Source organism: Bos indicus, chromosome 5 (genome assembly GCF_029378745.1).
Source record: "Bos indicus isolate NIAB-ARS_2022 breed Sahiwal x Tharparkar chromosome 5, NIAB-ARS_B.indTharparkar_mat_pri_1.0, whole genome shotgun sequence".
NCBI lineage: Eukaryota > Metazoa > Chordata > Mammalia > Artiodactyla > Bovidae > Bos > Bos indicus.
Genome location: NC_091764.1, coordinates 43,346,886 through 43,365,940, shown reverse-complemented (window position 1 = coordinate 43,365,940; position 19,055 = coordinate 43,346,886). Strand labels below are relative to the sequence as shown.

Below are 19,055 nucleotides of genomic sequence, written 5' to 3'. Positions count from 1 at the left end.
GCTAGTAATGCACATAAAGGAGAATTTGAGACTTGAAGCAGCTGAAGTGTTTTGAAAATATCTGTATTTTCTAATGGTAAAAAAATCACAGCTGTAGATAATCCCACTATGGCTTGCTGCTTACTGGTTTGTTTGTGTTTTTTTTGACACTTTTTAAAAATTGGGGTGTAATTGATTTATTAGTTTCAGTTATATAGCATAGTGATTCTAAATGTTTATAGATTATACTTCATTTGAATTTGAAATAATGGTTATATTTCCTGTGCTATAGAGTATATCCTTGTAGTTTTTTATATGTAGTAGTTTGTACCTTCTAATTCCCTGTCCTTTTCTTGTTTCTCCCTTCTCTCTTGTCATAGAGTTGCATGGTAACCACTAGTTTCTTCTCTGTGTCTTTTTCTGTATTGCTGTATTCATTGCTTTATTTTTAGGTTCCACAATAAGTGATAAGATACAGCATTTGTCTTCCTTTGACTTACTTTAGTAAGCATAATACCCTCCAGGTTCATCATTCATGTTATTTCCAGTGGCAAAATTTCATCCTTTTTTATGGCTGAATAGTACTCTGTTGTATATACACACACCACTTCATCTTTATCCAGTCATCTGTTGATGGATGCTTTTGTTGCTTGCTTATTTTGGCTCTTGTAAGTAATGCTGCTATAAATATGGAAGTGCAGGTATCAGTGCAAATTAGTGTTTCCATTTTCTTCAGATAAATACCGAAGAATGGAATTGGTAGATCATTGGTAGTTCTCTTTTTAGTTTTTTTTGAGGAAATTCCATACTGTTTTTTCACAGTGGCTGTCAAATTTACATTCCCATCAACAGAGTACAAGGATTCTCTTTTCTCCCCATTCTTGCCAGCACTTGTTATTTGTGGTCTTTTTCATGATTATTGCTTATGTTTTTAATTAAAGATATGCTAAATATCAATTACAGATTAGTAGAATAAAGATGTAACTTTTTCCCATCCAGTTTCATACCCACTTGTGTTTGATCAACAAATTCTGCATTAATTTTTTTTAATTATTATTATTACTTTTGCTGTAGTGCACAGCTTGTAGGCTCTTAGTTACAGGAGTTGAACCTGGGCCACAGCAGTGAAAGCACTGAGTCCTAACCACTGGACTGCCAGGGAATTTCGAACAAACTAAATATTTTTAAAATCCAGATTAAAAACTCCTGCTCTTATTAGTCTGCCAGGACATTTAATTTAGTGTGTTAGGTGAACATAAACTGAGTTTAATAAACATTAAGTGCTTTTTTTAATGAATGAATATTACTGTTAAAGATGTGGATGTTATTGCCATTTGTAACTTTGTGGTGTTCATTGCTTTATAATTCTATGGAGAATAATTTGGAAACATAGTTTCTGACCCCAAGATCTGTACAAATTGGAGTTTTATTTCCAGAAATAAAATCTCTAGTTCTGTGCTTCTTATGGGTCCTTCTTTTCTTTCTTTTTTTGTTTTTAAAGATTTATTTATTTAGAGGTGCAGACTCTAGAGCATGTGCACCTAGTTGCCCTGCAGTGTGTGGGATCTTCCCGAACCAAGAACTGGACTTGTGCCCCCTGCTTTGGCAGGCAGATTCTTAACTACTAGACCACCGTGAAGTCCTTCATATGGGGATTTCTAATTGAAACCTCCATTTACTACCTGGGGTATAGTGAGTGAAAGTCACTTAGTCATGTCTGACTCTTTGAGACCCCATGAAACTGTACCCTGCCAGGCTCCTCTGTCCATGGAATTCTCTAGGCCAGAATACCGGAGTGGGTACCCATTCCCTTCTCCAGGAGATCTTCCCAACCCAGGGATTGAACCCAGGTCTCCTGCATTGCAGGTGGATTCTTTACCAGCTGAGCTCCCAGGGAAGTCTTGGGATATAGTAAGGCTTGTTAAATATTTTGCTAGGAAGTAGAAAATAACATGATTATTAATATCAAGAGTATTTGGCTATTTTAATACTGAATAGTTGTTCCAGAATCTCTGATAAATTTCTACTTGAAATAATTTGTCCAGCTAATATTTCTTAAAAGAGAAAACAAATATTTTTTGTCAATGGAACTACTATAGTTAGCCTTGATATAACATGATAAAATGAATTTGGCTGTTATGCAGATTAAGCAAATAATACATTTTGTGTGTATTGCCTGAACTTTTTGAATTGTGGGATTTTGTCATTTTTAATTCATTAACAGTAGAACAACTAAAGGTTGTAAAGGTTCTTTATAGTTTCTGTTCTCTTACTGCAGTGCTACTTGGCTGGAGTTGAGACTAAATAGATTCATACTCATACTTCCTTGACTCTAGGTTTACTTCCATTTTCTCTCCTGGAAACATTTGTCTAAGGTTTTTTTTTTTTGGTAGGATTTCTTAGTTGCCTCCCCACCCCATCCCCCACTTCACATAAAAAAAGAATATATTTTTTGTTAAATACATAATCAGTCATATACAGAAATGTGTTTGTGACACGTGTCCTTAACAAAATTCCACTTAACTGACATGCTCTTAAACCATTGCTTTCAATTCCTGTAGTCTAGAGTGTTCTGAACACTTACAGCTAAAGAACCATTCTAGCTTACTTATGTACCGTTTGCCGTACTGGGCTAGGTATATGCTAAGAATCAGCTGTTTTTATGCCAGTGTTAATGCAACTTCTAACTTAAGTTATAAGCTACTGAAATAATGAGGTAGAAAGAACTGCTGTTTAAGCTGTTTGTGTATATGCTCTGGAAAAATAGGGTGGATGCATTGGAAAGACTTGACATAAAATGATTTAAAGATTACTGAAGGATTAAGTGTGGATAAGCCTCAAGGTTTAGGAAGATTTGGGTTCAACTGCATAAAGTGTATTTTCTCCCATATTTGAAATAATGGCCGTTTGCAAGTTGGGGTTAATTCCTGAGCAAGTTCTGCCATTATTAAAATGTGAGATTCTGTTTAAGCTAGCTCTCTATAGGGTTGGTTGGTTGGTTCTGACCACACTACCCACAACTTGTGGGATCTTAGTTCCCTGATAAGGGATTGAACCCAGTCCCTTGGCAGTGATGGCAGAGTCCTAACTGGACTGCCAGAAAATTCCCCAAGCTAGCTCTCATTATGGTTGAAAGATGGTACGGTAAGTAGTTCTAAATGTGATAGCCTGATAATAACTTTTAGGGGAACAAAGGGGGCTGTCCCCCTCTCCTTTCCTAAAACCCTACAATCAGATTTCTCCTTGTATTTCACTGGCCAGAGTTGGTTCTAATGCCCTTACATAAATCATTTACTGAATGGGACTGGGAGGGAGCATTGTATTATCATATTAACTTAGACCAATCAGAATTTCCTCTTAAGTCATGTGGATAAGGTTGAACCACTGAACAACCTTGGCAATCACAGGGAGGACTGTTAAGGAGTCACCCAGGAGTGTCTGCTATAGAGAGACAATTTAAAAGGTAGAAAGCATTTGCAGAAATTCAGAAAGGCATAGAAAATGGACTTCTTAAGGAATTTGGATGCTTCCTTAGAGAATTGTATGAAGATAAGGTACATTGGAGAAGGAAATGGCACTCCACTCCAGTACTCTGGCCTGGAAAATCCCATGGACGGAGGAGCCTGGTAGGCTGCAGTCCATGCTAAGGGTCGGACACGACTGAGTGAGTTCACTTTCACGCAAAAATGTCAACCCACTCCAGTGTTCTTGCCTGGAGAATCTCAGGAACGGGGGAGCCTGGTGGGCTGCTGTCTATGGGGTTGCACAGAGTTGGACACGACTGAAGCGACTTAGCAGCAGCAAGGTACATTGAATTTACTAATTTCTGTGTAAACAGGTTGACACAAAAGCATAGATTGACAACAGTAATCTAGCTTTAAAACTTAACAAAACAGTTTAGCAGTTTGCCTTGTGACGTAGTGCCTGTTTTTTCTCTTAGTTGTCTGAACCTGTGTCTGAAAGGATATTGTGGGTACTTTATTTCCTGATTCTAGAACTTTGAAACTCCAGCTGATAAATGTCTGTCACTTGTCACCCTGTTGCTGATTTCCTTCTTTTAGAATCATAGTGAGACTTGAGTAAAACTTTTGCCAGCTGGAATTTCCCAAAATGATTTCATTTTTCTTGACCATAATTGGTATGCTAGATATATGTTATATCTATGATATTTATATGATATCCATCATACCAGTTACATTTCTTGAAGAAACAGCACCTTTTCTTCATGAAACTGTAATTGATATGAGGTATATACGTGTACGTTTATGTCTTTGGGGCTTCCTTGTGGCTTCCACGTTTATGTCTTTGGGTCTTCCTTGTGGCTTCCCTAGTGGCTCAGCTGGTAAAGAATCCCTCTGAAATGGTTCGAACCCTGGGTTGGGAAGATCCCCTGGAGAAGGGAAAGGCTACACATTCCAGTGTTCTGGTCTGGAGAATTCCATGCACTGTATACCCCATGGGATTGCAAACAGTTGGACACAGCTGAGCAGCTTTCACTTTCACTTACATCTTTGTGTGTGTATATACTTATCAGTTCAGTTCAGTTCAGTCGCTCAGTCATGTCCGACTCTTTGCAACCCCATGAATCGCAGCACGCCAGGCCCCCCTGTCCATCACCAACTCCTGGAGTTCACTCAGACTCACGTCCATCGAGTCAGTGATGCCATCCCACCATCTCATCCTCTGTCGTCCCCTTCTCCTCCTGCCCCCAATCCCTTCCAGCATCAGAGTCTTTTCCAATGAGTCAACTCTTCGCATGAGGTGGCTAAAGTACTGGAGTTTCAGCTTCAGCATCATTCCCTCCCAAGAAATCCCAGGGCTGATCTCCTTCAGGATGGACTGGTTGGATCTCCTTGCAGTCCAAGGGACTCTCAAGAGTCTTCTCCAACACCACAGTTCAAAAGCATCAATTCTTCGGCGCTCAGCCTTCTTCACAGTCCAACTCTCACATCCATACATGACCACAGGAAAAACCATAGCCTTGACTAGATGGACCTTTGTTGGCAAAGTAATGTCTCTGCTTTTGAATATGCTATCTAGGTTGGTCATAACTTTGCTTCCAAGGAGTAAGCATCTTTTAATTTCATGGGTGCAGTCACCATCTGCAGTGATTTTGGAGCCCCCAAAAATAAAGTCTGACACTGTTTCCACTGTTTCCCCATCTATTTCCCATGAAGTGATGGGACCGGATGCCATGATCCTCGTTTTCTGAATGTTGATTTAAGCCAACTTTTTCACTCTCCACTTTTACCTTCATCAAGAGGCTTTTTAGTTCCTCTTCACTTTCTGCCATAAGGGTGGTGTCATCTGCATATCGGAGGTTATTGATACTTCTCCCATCAGTCTTGATTCCAGCTTCTGTTTCTTCCAGTCCAGTGTTTCTCATGACGTACTCTGCATGTAAGTTAAATAAGCAAGGTGACAATATACAACCTTGACATACTCCTTTTCCTATTTGGAACCAGTCTGTTGTTCCATGTCCAGTTCTAACTGTTGCTTCCTGACCTGCATACAGATTTCTCAAGAGGCAGGTCAGGTGGTCTGGTACTCCCATCTCTTGAAGAATTTTCCACAGTTTATTGTGATACACACAGTCAAAGGCTTTGGTGTAGTCAATAAAGCAGAAATAGATGTTTTTCTGGAACTCTCTTGCTTTTTCCATGATTCAGCGGATGTTGGCAATTTGATCTCTGGTTCCTCTGCCTTTTCTAAAACCAGCTTGAACATCAGGAAGTTCACTGTTCACGTATTGCTGAAGCCTGGCAGGAGAATTTTGAGCATTACTTTACTAGCATGTGAGATGAGTGCAATTGTGCGGTAGTTTGAGCATTCTTTGGCATTGCCTTTCTTTGGGATTGGAATGAAAACTGACCTTTTCCAGTCCTGTGGCCACTGCTCAGTTTTCCAAATTTGCTGGCATATTGAGTGCAGCACTTTCAAGATTCACGTCAAGTGAATATGAGCTAAAATTATGGCACTTATCCAGCTTACTTACCTACCTCTTGACCTTGTGTAATTTTCTTATTGTCAGAGGTTTTTTTTCTCATCTGTAAAAAAAGGTAGACAGTAATATCTGCCTTATAGATTTATTTTTAGAGTTGAAGTGCACAGTACCTCATGCCTCACAAATGATACTTAATATTGCATTTCTAGGAAGAAATGTTAAGATAGTAGACATATTTTTAAACCTAAAGTATTGAAACTCCAATACTTTGGCCACTCTATATGAAGAGCTGACTCACTTGAAAAGACCCTGATGCTGGGAAAGATTGAGGGCTGGAGGAGAAGGGGACGACAGAGGATGAGATGGCTGGATGGCATCACTGACTCGATGGACGTGAGTCTGAGTGAAATCCGGGAGTTGGTGATGGACAGGGAGGCCTGGCGTGCTCTGGTTCATGGGGTCGCAAAGAGTTGGACATGACTGAGTGGCTGAAGTGAACTGAACTGATTGAATATATTAGAAGAATTTTTTATTAGAAATTTCTCGTAATGAAGTTTTACTGGAATTTTTCATCTACTTCTGATTATTTTCTTCTTTACTTGCATTGTATGTATTTTAACAAAAGAAATCTGTGCTTTTAAGAAGCAGTTTAAAAATTAATCTTTTAGGCCCACCATTATTTTTCAGAGGAGGTAGAGTAAGAGGCAAGGAAATGGTGCATTGGCATGCATAGGAAATGTAAAGTGCTCTTATACATTACTCTCGATATATATAATGTTTCTTTTTTGCCTAGTACTTACACTGAGGTGAAAACATTTTTTAATTTCACTCTGCTATAAAGTCTTAACCCTGGCTATACATGACAATCATCTGGAGCACTTGAAAAAAACAAAAAACTGATGACCAGGTTCCAAAGATAGGGGCAAGGGTATATCAATATTTCTTAAAAACAACAGCAGCGCAAAAACCCCCCAAAACCCTCAGTGATTCTGATATGCATTCTGTGATTAAAAACAGTGTAAATCCTTCAGCCTGTTTCTGTCCTGTATAAATAGGCCTGTTGTCTCTTCCTGTCTGTGTTAGTGCCCTGGACAATCATGTACCCGTGCCTTGAAGAGCATCTGTGGCTATTCCCTTGTATTTCATGCAAAAAGTAGAGGACCAGTAGCTGCAGCTTTGTGTTCTACAAAAAATTAACTTTGAGGAGTTGGCAGAATATCTTAGTTAATGTTCACTGACTATGTTATCTTTAAATGGAGAGCTGTGATTATTCTTCTCTGCTTTCTACTTAAGCTTTGTTTTAATATTCTTATGAAACCTGGAAAAAATTAGTTTTGAGGTTTCAAATACATGCTTTAAAATACAACTGGCTTTCTATAGTTATGTTAAGAGCAGCATCTTAATGAGGTAATTTGGTGAGCTTAATTGTTACAAATTTGGTAATTAAGTCTAAATAGTTGATATGAACTAATTAGTTTTTAATATCACCCTATCAGAATGAACAGCTTATATAAATTATGAGAAAAATATGTATGTATTACTTATAAGAATTGTTAGTATTAAAGTTGTAGTTTTCAGATTTCTGTCCCATATGCTATATTCAGTTGCTGGTATAAAATAAAATTATTTGTTAACTGTACAGCCATTTTGCCAGGGAGAATATTAAGAAAGGAGCTCTTATATATTCTAAAGAATTTGACTTACAGATGATAACTTACACAAATTTCCTTGTTGAATCAATAGAACCAGTAAGTCCCTTCTAGTAAATTGTGAGAGTAAGTTTTTTTTTTTTCCTAATTTTTTGGCTGTACCATGTGGCATGTGGGATTTTAGTTCCCCCACCAGGAATTGAGCCTGTGCCCCCTGCATTAGAAGTGTGGAATCTTAACTACTGGACCACCAGAGAAGTCCTGAGACTAATACTACTTGGTCTTATTTTAGAGGAACTGCTTTGGTGGTAGCTGCTTCTTCCTTGGAAACCTTTGTGGATTTGTAACTAACTGCAGTGAATGGTACAAAAACATTTCATTAATTCTGATAACTTTATTTAGCTATAAACTTGCAGAAAATTGTTGCTGTTCAGTTGCTGAGTTGTGTCCAACTCTGTGACCCCATGGACTGCAGCAGGCCTGGCTTCCCTGTCCTTCACTATTTCTCGGAGTTTGCTCAAACTCATGTCTAGTGAGTCAGTGATACTATCCAACTACCTATCCTCTGTCATCCCCTTCTTTCTGCCTTCAGTCTTTCCTGGCATCAGTGTCTTTTCCAATGCTTCAGTTCTTCACAGAAAATTAGTAAGTACTAATAGTTTGGCCATTTACACATTCAGATTGTTAAATGCATCTGGTAGTCTGATCTAATTAAACAGCTATTTACTGAAATGAGGTTTTTGTATTGTAAATTTATTTCAAACTTTTGATCTTACTCGTGAGCTAGACTTTGTAGATATTACTTCCTTTATATGAAGTAATTGAATCATACAGAGGTTAAGCACCTTACCTAAACATATAAGTAAGTTTCAGGCAGAGGAAGACCCCCTGATTGTTTTAATTTTGGGCCCCAATTTCATTTAAGACTAAAACAAATGAGGAGCGTTTAATTTGAAAGCCTGTGGTTCAGAAATTATTGCACTTTTGTCATTTACGTTCAGTAGTATTTCATTTTATTTGGAACTTTTAAGACTTGGTAGTAGATATTTTCTGGCTTGAGATGCTGGGCCTTTAGACTGTTGATTTTTTAACTTATCCATCCCTGGCTTGCAAAGATCCCCTGGAGGAGGGTATGGCAACCCACTTCAGTATTCTTGCCTGGAGAATCACCATGGACAGAGGAGCGTGGCGGGCTACAGTCCATGGGTTGCAAGAGTCGGACATGACTGAGTGACTAAGCACACACAGCACGTGTCAGGTACCTATAGCCTCCTTGAAATATATGTGACATAACTACACAGATACGTTAGAAGTAGTGTGTCAGGAATGGTACCAGTGGAGAAAATGGAAGACACGCAAAATTAAGTTATAAAGCATTAAATTACAACAACCAGTAATAAGTGGATTTTCGTGTCCGACTCTTTGCGACCCCGTGGACTGTAGCCCACCAGGCACCTCTGTCCCTGGGATTCTCCAGGCAAGAATACTGGAGTGGGTTGCCATTTCCTTCTCCAGGGGATCTTCTCGACCCAGGGATTGAAACCAGGTCTCCTGCATTGGAGGCAGACGCTTTAACCTCTGAGCCACCAGGGAATCTCTAAAAGAATGGTTATTATTTATAAATAATGATTTATTTTGTTTTTCTTTGTTGGTGACTTTTCACTTTGCATGTTAAGCATAGACCCATGAAACCTGTATTATTGAAACATTCAGGAAAAACTATTTTTAGTTAATGTGACATTTTCCCAGACTAAGTTTGGTATGAAACAGAAATTCCTGAGTTTTATTTATTTTTATTTTGTCTGCCCACATTTCTTGTGTATAACATAAGTGATCAATTCAGAATTTTGAAAACATTTATCTATGTGATCAAACCAAAAATTAGGTCAGAAATAGTTTATAAAATCTTTGTAACTACAGCCTACCTACTAACAAGAAAACGTTTCTTTGAAACAGTTCTGGAATTTGAGAAGCCTAAGATTTAAAATATAACAGCTGTGTGCGTTTGCTTCAGCTTTTGTTGAGCTTCAGTGAAATTGGTTACATCTGGTAATGTGTTCTAATTAATACCTTATCTGGAATATAAATATCCTCTATATCAGAAAATAAAACCTGCCTAACAAGTTCAACTCTTTTAACCTGACCAAATTCACATTGTAGCTTAGTTGAGTGTGGTAATAACTACCAAATTAAAATCTTTTAGATATCATTCCCAACCTCCAAAATGTTTGGGCAGTGTTATGATGTACTACTGAGAAATAAAGTGAGAGGAAAAAAATACGGGAAAAAATCAACTGTAATTACCCACTTTCCTAAATGGATTGCTTTGACACAGAACATTGGAGCTGCACACATTAAAAAAAATTAATGTAAATTGATGACTTTATTTTACAGACTAGGAAACTGAAGACATAGAAGAGATTGGTCAGGCTAATACTCACTAGAATTCAGATTGTCTGGTTCTTGTTCTGTTCAAGGTATAATATTTTTGTATGGTGATATATAGAACTTAATAGAATATGGAGACTAAAGTTAATGATTATTTCTCCTCACTAATAAAGTAAATTTTCTAGAAATTTTACCACTGATTAACCAATTTCTTGTTTTGAGAAATCTTTTTTTGAAATAAAAATCAGGGTTCAGTTTGCATTTATTTAGAGAATATTAGGTGCTTAATTTTTGTTAGCCTCATATTAGGGAAAGGCGTAGGATGAATAAGCCTGCTTTTTTTTTTTCTTATGTAAGATTTGGTTTATAGTTTCCCTTTTACTGGTTTCTTGTCAAATTTAAGCAGATAACATGACTAAATCTATTTTAAGGGTTTTTAACGGAGTTAAGGCATAAAATGTTTATCATTTCTACTGGTATATTCAGTAACTTTATTCTAAAAGTATCTTGAATATGATAAAAGTTATTGCATGAGTAGACCCTAGTGATATATGTATTACATGCTTTGCATTTTTGAAATTTAATTCTGATATCAGTCTGTTAAAATGATTGGAGATCCTTATTCAACTAGTTATTTGGAAATATTTAGTACAATATGGAGGCTTTAGAAAATCAGCTTTGTTTACATTGCTTACAGATCTTTTAAATATTACTTTATCAAGCTTGATATATGTAGCATTTTACAGACTTATTTTCAAGCAACATACAACATACCAGTAAAATGATCCATCTCTAATAATCTGAATGATTACCTTATTTAAAGTGTTTCATGGTTGAGAACAAACTGGTACCAGTAGAGGTATCTCTGACTCTATTCCAGTACTGCATAGTTTGTTCCAGCTCTTCCTCCTTGCTTACCTGTAACTTCCCTGAAGTGGAAAATCTGGCTCCCACCAGCCAGCATCTGTTTTACTGATTGCTTGTCTTCAGTAGACATGTATAGTTGTTTCAGCATTACATTAATCTGTAGCCTTGTAAGGAATCACTTTACCAACCAGAACACAGTGTTCATATACAGTTCTTTTTTTTCTGCTACAGTTACCAGTCAGAATACTGTCTACCAAAGTTATTAAGGTCAGCACCATTTTCCATACCCTCTTCAGTGTGGATATGCCAAACATTTGTAATACAGTTACTCTTTGCCAGTAACTGTATTTGTATTTCTAGACTCCTGGTTGATTTAATTTGCATACATTGAGCTTTTACTCTTCATGTGGTTAAGTTCTATGGATTTCAGGACAGGCAAGTTCCCTCTTTGTCTCCTCTGTACTCAGTCACTCCTCCACCCTTCTCCAGTTCCCTGGCAACCTTTGATCTATTGTCTGTCTATAGCTTTGCCTTTCCAGAATGTCATATGAATGGAAACACTATATGCCCTTTTTGGTCTGAATTCTTTCCCTTAGGAAGTACTTTTAATATTCATCCATGTTGCATGAATTAATAGCTTTTTAAAAATTGTTAAATAGAATTCTGTTGTATAGATATACCATTTTATTTATCCCTTCCCTTGTGGTTCAGATGGTAAAAAATCTGCCTGCAGTGCAGGAGACCTGGGTTCTATCCCTGGATTGGGAAGATCCCCTGGAGGAGGGCATGACAACCCACTCCAGTATTCTTGCCTGGAGAATCCCCACGGACAGAGGAGCCTGGCGGCCTACAGTCCATGGGGTTGCAGAGTCGGACAAGACTGAGCAACTAAGCACACACACACTGGAGGACACCTTTCTTGGTACAGACATTCACATGTAGGTTGGTATGAGCATTAATTTTCAGTACACTTTGATAAATACCCAGGGGCACAATTGCTGGGCTATATATATGTTAAGTGTATGTTTAACTTCATAAAAAAAAAACAAAACAGAAACTGCCAAACGCTTCCACAGTGACTGTATTTGTTTTCATTTTTGAAAGATATTTTAGATAGATTTAGAGTTCTTGGTTGAATGTTTTATTTTCCTCTTTCTTTCTATAGTTTAAAAATGTTGAGAGGAATTCCCTGATGACCTAGAGGTTAGGATTCTGGGCTTTTACTACCGTGGCTTGGGTTCAGTCCCTCCTGATCTGGGAACTGAGATCTCACAAGCCTCACCCCACCCCATCCAAAAAAAAAGTTAATTTTTCTCTTGTTTCTGATGACATGTTGGCCATCATTTATGTCTCTGTTTCTCTGTGTATATTCTTTTTTTCTCCTGCTGACTGCTTTATGATTTCCTTATTACTATTTTTCAGTAGTTTGACTCTCAAATAATAATCTTGTTTTTTGGTTCTCCTTAGAGGGTGTTGAAGTTACTGGATCTTTGAGTTTATAGTTCTCATGAAATTAGGAAGAATTCGGCGTGTTTTTTTTTTTCTTTTTTTTAATGTCCTTCTTGCTCTTGTACTCTTTCTGGGATACTGTTAGATTAATTTTAGACTCTGTGATGTTGCTCAGCAGTTCACTGCCGCACTTGATATTAACTCACAGTTCATTGTCCTGTGGTTCCTTTCCCCCCACCCCGCCACCTTCTTTTCTCACTGTGTTTAATTTTGGATTTTTTTCCCCTGCTGTATCTTCAAGTTCATTAAGCCTTTCTTTTCAAATTCATTAAGATGTTTTTTACTCCAGAAGAATTCCAATGCATGTTTAGTTATAGATATTAAATTTTTATCTCTAAAATGATCAGTTTGGGCCTTTAAAGAATCTTTGGACTTTCAAATAATTATAAATTCATAAGATGCAAAAATAGTACAGATGCCCATTACTTGTCTTCTTCCAGTGATATCATCTTATATAACTATAGTGCTGCTGCTGCTAAGTCGCTTCAGTCATGTCTGACTCTGTGCGACCCCATAGACGGCAGCCCACCAGGCTGCCCCGTCCCTGGGATTCTCCAGGCAAGGACACTGGAGTGGGTTGCCATTTCCTTCTCCAGTGCATGAAGTGAAAAGTGAAAGTGAAGTCGCTCAGTCGTGTCCGACTCTTAGTGACCCCATGGACTGCAGCCCACCAGGCTCCTCCCTCCACGGGATTTTCCAGGCAAGAGTACTGGAGTGGGGTGTCTCAAAACCAGAAGTCAATATAACTGACTAGATACGCAAATTAACTCACTTCATCATTTTCTTCATGCGTTCACCTTTTCATGTTTTTATCATTCTGTGGTATTTTTCACATGTATAGAGTCATATAACCGCCACCACCAAGAGCATGATACAGTTTGATACTTAGCATTTCTGTTATTATGTTCATAGTTTTCTTTATTTGCTTGAATGTATAGAATACATCTCGGAGAAAGAAATGGCACCCCACTCTAGTACTCTTGCCTGGAGAATCCCATGGACGGAGGAGCCTGGTGGGCTATAGTCCATGGAGTTGCTAAGAGTCAGACACAACTGAGTTACTTCACTTTCACTTTTCACTTTCATGCACTGGAGAAGGAAATGGCCACCCACTCCAGTGTTCTTGCCTGGAGAATCCCTGGGACGGGGAAGCCTGGTGGGCTGCTGTCTATGGGGTCCCACAGAGTCAGACACGACTGAAGTGACTTAGCAGCAGCAGCATAGAATACATCTATACTACCTTTTAACCTCCTTGTCCACTGATTCTATCATCTGTATCACTGTTGGTTTTTTTTTTCCATTTTTATATTTCACCTTGTTGTGGATTGTATTTCCTGGTTCTTTGCATGGCTAGTGTTTCTGATGGGAAGCCAGACATTTAATTTTACATTATTTAATGCTGATGTTGTATTATTTTAAATATTTTTCAGCTTTATTTTGGGGTATAATGTTATTTACAATTGTTTGATCTTTTTGAGGCTTGATTTTAAGCTGTGTTAGTGCTGGTCAAGAACATTCTTTGGTTTAAAGCTCTTTTGGTTTCATTATTTTTTGAACTGTATTCAGTAGCCCCTGTGTTAAAATATCTACTCTGGTTGATGGGAGGGGCTTCCCTGGTAGCACAGAAGGTAAAGAATCCGCCTGCAATGCGGGAGACGCGGGTTTGATTCCTGGGTGTAAAGATCTCCTGGAGAAGGGATAAGCTACCCACTCCAGTTTTCCTGCCTGGAGAATTCCATGGACAGAGGAGGCTGGCAGGCTTCAGGCCATGGGGCTGCAAAAAGTCGGACATGACTGAGCGCCTTTAACTGGTTGATGGGAACATGCCTTTGAGGGGATTATTCTAACTACTCTACTCCTTTTCAGAGACTTTTTCTTCGGACTTAACAACTTTTTTCACATGCATGCACAGATTTAGCGAAGACATTGAGGAGAATCTCTCTCTAGACCTTTGGAGCCCTTTGTCTGCAGCTTCCTTCTCTCCATTTGCCCTGGAAATTTAACTGTTTTGGTGGTTCCCCTAACTCAATTCTTTTTTCCCTTAACTCGTAGAGACTCTTGGGGCTCAGATTGGGTTCCAGCCCCTAACCCCCTCCCTGTGTTTCAGCCTCATAACTCTATAGGCAATAAAGCCTTACTTCACTTGGTTTTTTCTCTTGATCTCTGGCCTGAGATGATACTAAGTTTCTGAAAATCATTGTTTGATATATTTTTTCCTAGTTTTTTAGTTTTTTAAGGTAGAAAGGTAACTACAGTTTATTTTTTTCTGTCTTGGCATCACTGCCTTATAGAAAACTTCATTTTAGTTTTATAAATGTTTGTCTTTTATAACTTTCTAAAATTTACTGGGGAAACAGTGCATCAGTTCAGTTCAGTCGCTCAGTTGTGTCCGACTCTTCCCGACCCCATGAATCGCAGCACGCCAGGCCTCCCTGTCCATCACCAACTCCCAGAGTTCACCCACACTCACGTCCATCGAGTCAGTGATGCCATCCAACCATCTCATCCTCTGTCGTCCCCTTCTCCTCCTGCCCCCAATCCCTCCCAGCATCAGAGTCTTTTCCAATGAGTCAACTGTTCGCATGAGGTGGCCAAAGTACTGGAGTTTCAGCTTCAGCATCATTCCTTCCAAAGATATCCCAGGGCTGATCTCCTTCAGAATGGACTGATTGGATCTCCTTGCAGTCCAAGGGACTCTCAAGAGTCTTCTCCAACACCACAGTTCAAAAGCATCGATTCTTCAGCACTCAGCCTTCTTCACAGCCCAACTCTCACATCCGTACATGACCACAGGAAAAACCATAGCCTTGACTAGACGAACCTTTGTTGGCAGGGTAATGTCTCTGCTTTTGAATATGCTATCTAGGTTGGTCATATCTTTCCTTCCAAGGAGTAAGCGTCTTTTAATTTCATGGCTGCAGTCACCATCTACAGTGATTTTGGAGCCCCCCAAAATAAAGTCTGACACTGTTTTCACTGTTTCCCCATCTATTTCCCATGAAGTGATGGGACTGGATGCCATGATCTTCGTTTTCTGAATGTTGAGCTTTAAGCCAACTTTTTCACTCTCCTCTTTCACCTTGATCAAGAGGCTTTTGAGTTCCTCTTCACTTTCTGCCGTAAGAGTGGTGTCATCTGCATATCGGAGGTTATTGATATTTCTCCCGGCAATCTTGATTCCAGCTTGTGCTTCTTCCAGTCCAGCGTTTCTCATGATGTACTCTGCATATAAGTTAAATAAGCAGGGTGACAATATACAACCTTGACATACTCCTTTTCCTATTTGGAACCAGTCTGTTGTTCCATGTCCAGTTCTAACTGTTGCTTCCTGACCTGCATACAGATTTCTCAAGAGGCAAGTCAGGTGGTCTGGTACTCCCATCTCTTGAAGAATTTTCCACAGTTGATTATGATCCACACAGTCAAAGGCTTTGGCATAGTCAATAGAGCAGAAATAGATGTTTTTCTGGAACTCTCTTGCCTTTTCCATGATTCAGCGGATGTTGGCAATTTGATCTCTGGTTCCTCTGCCTTTTCTAAAACCAGCTTGAACATCAGGAAGTTCACGGTTCACATATTGCTGAAGCCTGGCAGGAGAATTTTGAGCATTACTTCACTAGCATGTGAGATGAGTGCAATTGTGCAGCCTTTCTTTGGGATTGGAATGAAAACTGACCTTTTCCAGTCCTGTGGCCACTGCTGAGTTTTCCAAATTTGCTGGCATATTGAGTGCAGCACTTTCACAGCATCATCTTTCAGGATTTGAAATAGCTCCACTGGAATTCCATCACCTCCACTAGGTTTGTGCGTAGTGATGTTTTCTAAGGCCCACTTGACTTCACATTCCAGAATGTCTGGCTCTAGGTCAGTGATCACACCATCGTGATTATCTGGGTCGTGAAGATCTTTTTTGTATAGTTCTTCTGTGTATTCTTGCCATCTCTTCTTAATATCTTCTGCTTCTGTTAGGTCCATATCATTTCTGTCCTTTATCGAGCCCATCTTTGCATGAAATGTTCCCTTGGTATCTCTAATTTTCTTGAAGAGATCTCTAGTCTTTCCCATTCTGTTGTTTTCCTCTATTTCTTTGCATTGATCGCTGAAGAAGGCTTTCTTATCTCTTCTTGCTATTCTTTGGAACTCTGCATTCAGATGCTTATATCTTTCCTTATAAACTTTAGTAAATTTAGGCACCTACGGTACATGTTCTTTCTCACGTTTACTTCCTTTCACATTCTCTGTCTTACATATCTATTCACACTTTCTTTTATCTATTCACTGTCCTTCCATTCCTAATATGAGCATCAACACGGTCTATTATTGAGCATTTTCATTTACTATAAGATATTGGTGACAAATGTTAGTTTAATATAAGATAATTTTGACAGATGTTATCTGTTTACCTAGAAGAAAATGGAGTATCTTCATTTCTTTTTTCCTTTGTTTACTAAAAGAAGATAATGCTTCTTAGTTATTGTTCCGTATAGAATATTGATTGCTATACTGGTTAGGACATATTCAGGCACACTTATTGTCTCATTGTGTTGCAGGAGGGGCCCTTCTAGGGCCCAAGATGGGCTCTTGTCTAACACTCAGAAGTGAATTGTCCAAGGAAACATATGTGCTGACAAAGCAAGAGACTTTACTGGGAAGGGGCGTCCAGGTAAGAGCAGCGTAGTTAGGGAACCCAGGAGGACTGCTCTGCCACGTGGCTTGCAGTCTTGGCTTTTATGGACATGGGATTAGTTTCAGGGTTGTCTCTGGCCTATCATTCTGACTCAGGGTCTTTCCTGGTGGCACGTGTGTCACTCAGCCAGGGAGAAGGATTCTGAAAGCTTGATGGGACATGTGGACTGGTGTCTTCTCTCCCAAATTGTTCCAGTTGGTGGTAGCTTGTTAGTTCTGTGCTCCTTACCAAAACCTCCTGTTGTTAAGCGGTTACTCGCATGTCTGGCCAGGGTGAGTAGTTTCAGTCATTGGTTCCCCTAACAACTGCACTTCGTTTTATTGTGCTTAATTCTGTGATGTTTTTACAAATTGAAGGTTTGTGGTAATCCTGCATCAAACAAGTGTTGGTGGTGGTTTTCCAATAGTTGCTCACTTTATATCTTTATCCCATTTTGGAATTCTCAGATTATTTCAGACTTTGTCATGGTTTTATTTGTTTTGGTGATCTGTGATCAGTGATCTTTGATGTTAGTATTTCAAAAAGATGGTGACTCACTGGAGGTTCCAGAGATGGTTAATATTTTTTAGCAGTAATTTTTTTTTAAGTTAAGGGATGTACATTGTTTTTTTTTTAAGACATAATGCTGTTGTACACTTAATAGGCTACAGTATAGTGTAAACAAATAGTTATGTGCATTGGGGAACTGAAAAATTTGCATGACTTGCTTCACTGTGATATTTGCTTTATTGCTGTGATCTGGAACCGGACCTGCAGTTCTTGGAGGTGTGCCTATAGTGGCTGTTGTTTGAAACCCTAAGCTGTGAAATACTTAATGTTACCCACACTGGGGAGACAAAAGAAACAAGTTTTACTTTTGTACTAATCCATAGTACTCTAAAATTAGTATTTTTCTGTTATCTGGTGAATGTACAGGTTAAATATTAACTTTTATTTTTAATTATAGTATTATTTAGTAGAAAAAGTCCTAATCATCTCTTATATGTATAATGTTAGGCTGTTGAAAATGGGATGGCCTTGCCTGACTTTAGATTTCTGACATATCTTTTATTAAACTAGTACAAATGGAGGATAGTGCATCAACTTATTTTTAAACTTAAGAAGGAAAACATGCTTAATTTCCTAAGAAAAAACTGAAATTTCACACTTACTGTTCACTGAATTCAACGTTGTCATTAATATGTTAATGAGACAAGTGCTGTTTTAATCTATTTTATTATAAAATACATTGAAACAAGGTTAATGTTGTTTCGGGGATGTGGGATGCATAATATATACTTTTCTTCTCATTTTGTGGTTGTCATGAACATTTAAATTGAAGTTGAATATGTCACTTAAACTGTTCTTGACCCCCCCAATTCACTAGATCATTTTTTCTTTATGAATAATCCAGTTGCTAGGATTATATTTATAGTGATAAATACACTTATTCTTTAAAAAACTTTTCTCCTTTGTTACTTTTAAAAGAGATGTTTAATTCCAGTAGTACATATAAATTTGGTAGTGCAGTTACATTTTTGCCATAGAGCCAGGCATCTTTGAAGTATTTTAGCGAAACATTTACAATGTAAGATGGTCACAATTAAGTACCCAGTAACTTATTACCAAACATAAAATGGGAGGTGGCGAATAGGTTTTTACTACTTGAATTCTTTTTAAAACGTAAACCTAACAATACTAATTTTAATGTTTTCCTTGAAAAATATTCTGCTCTTCTTACTAGATTGCTTTTTAGGGGTAATCCATCTGTACGTGTATATGCATGTTTATTGGTTTTAATAAAATTGATTCATACTTCTTGTGAATTTAAATTAGATGTCATCCTCTTCCAAAGTGAATTTTGTCTGATGTTAAATGATTGCTCTAAATTTGATTATAATTTTTAGTGGTTAGCAACTGTTGTGACTTTTGTATGTATGCTACTTACTGCTTTCCTAGGGGAAAAGTGAAAGTGAAAGAAGTCGCTCAGTTGTGTCCTACTCTTTGCAATCCCATGGACAGTAGCCTACGAGGCTCCTCCATCCATGGAATT

At 38.3% G+C, this 19,055-nt stretch overlaps 1 protein-coding gene across 3 annotated transcripts in view; it reads left to right on the top strand.

Moving 5' to 3' along the window:
* CNOT2 (CCR4-NOT transcription complex subunit 2) overlaps positions 1 to 19,055 on the top strand; it is a 132,050-nt gene that overhangs the window by 27,704 nt on the left and 85,291 nt on the right. The gene's annotated exons all lie outside the window — the stretch shown is intronic.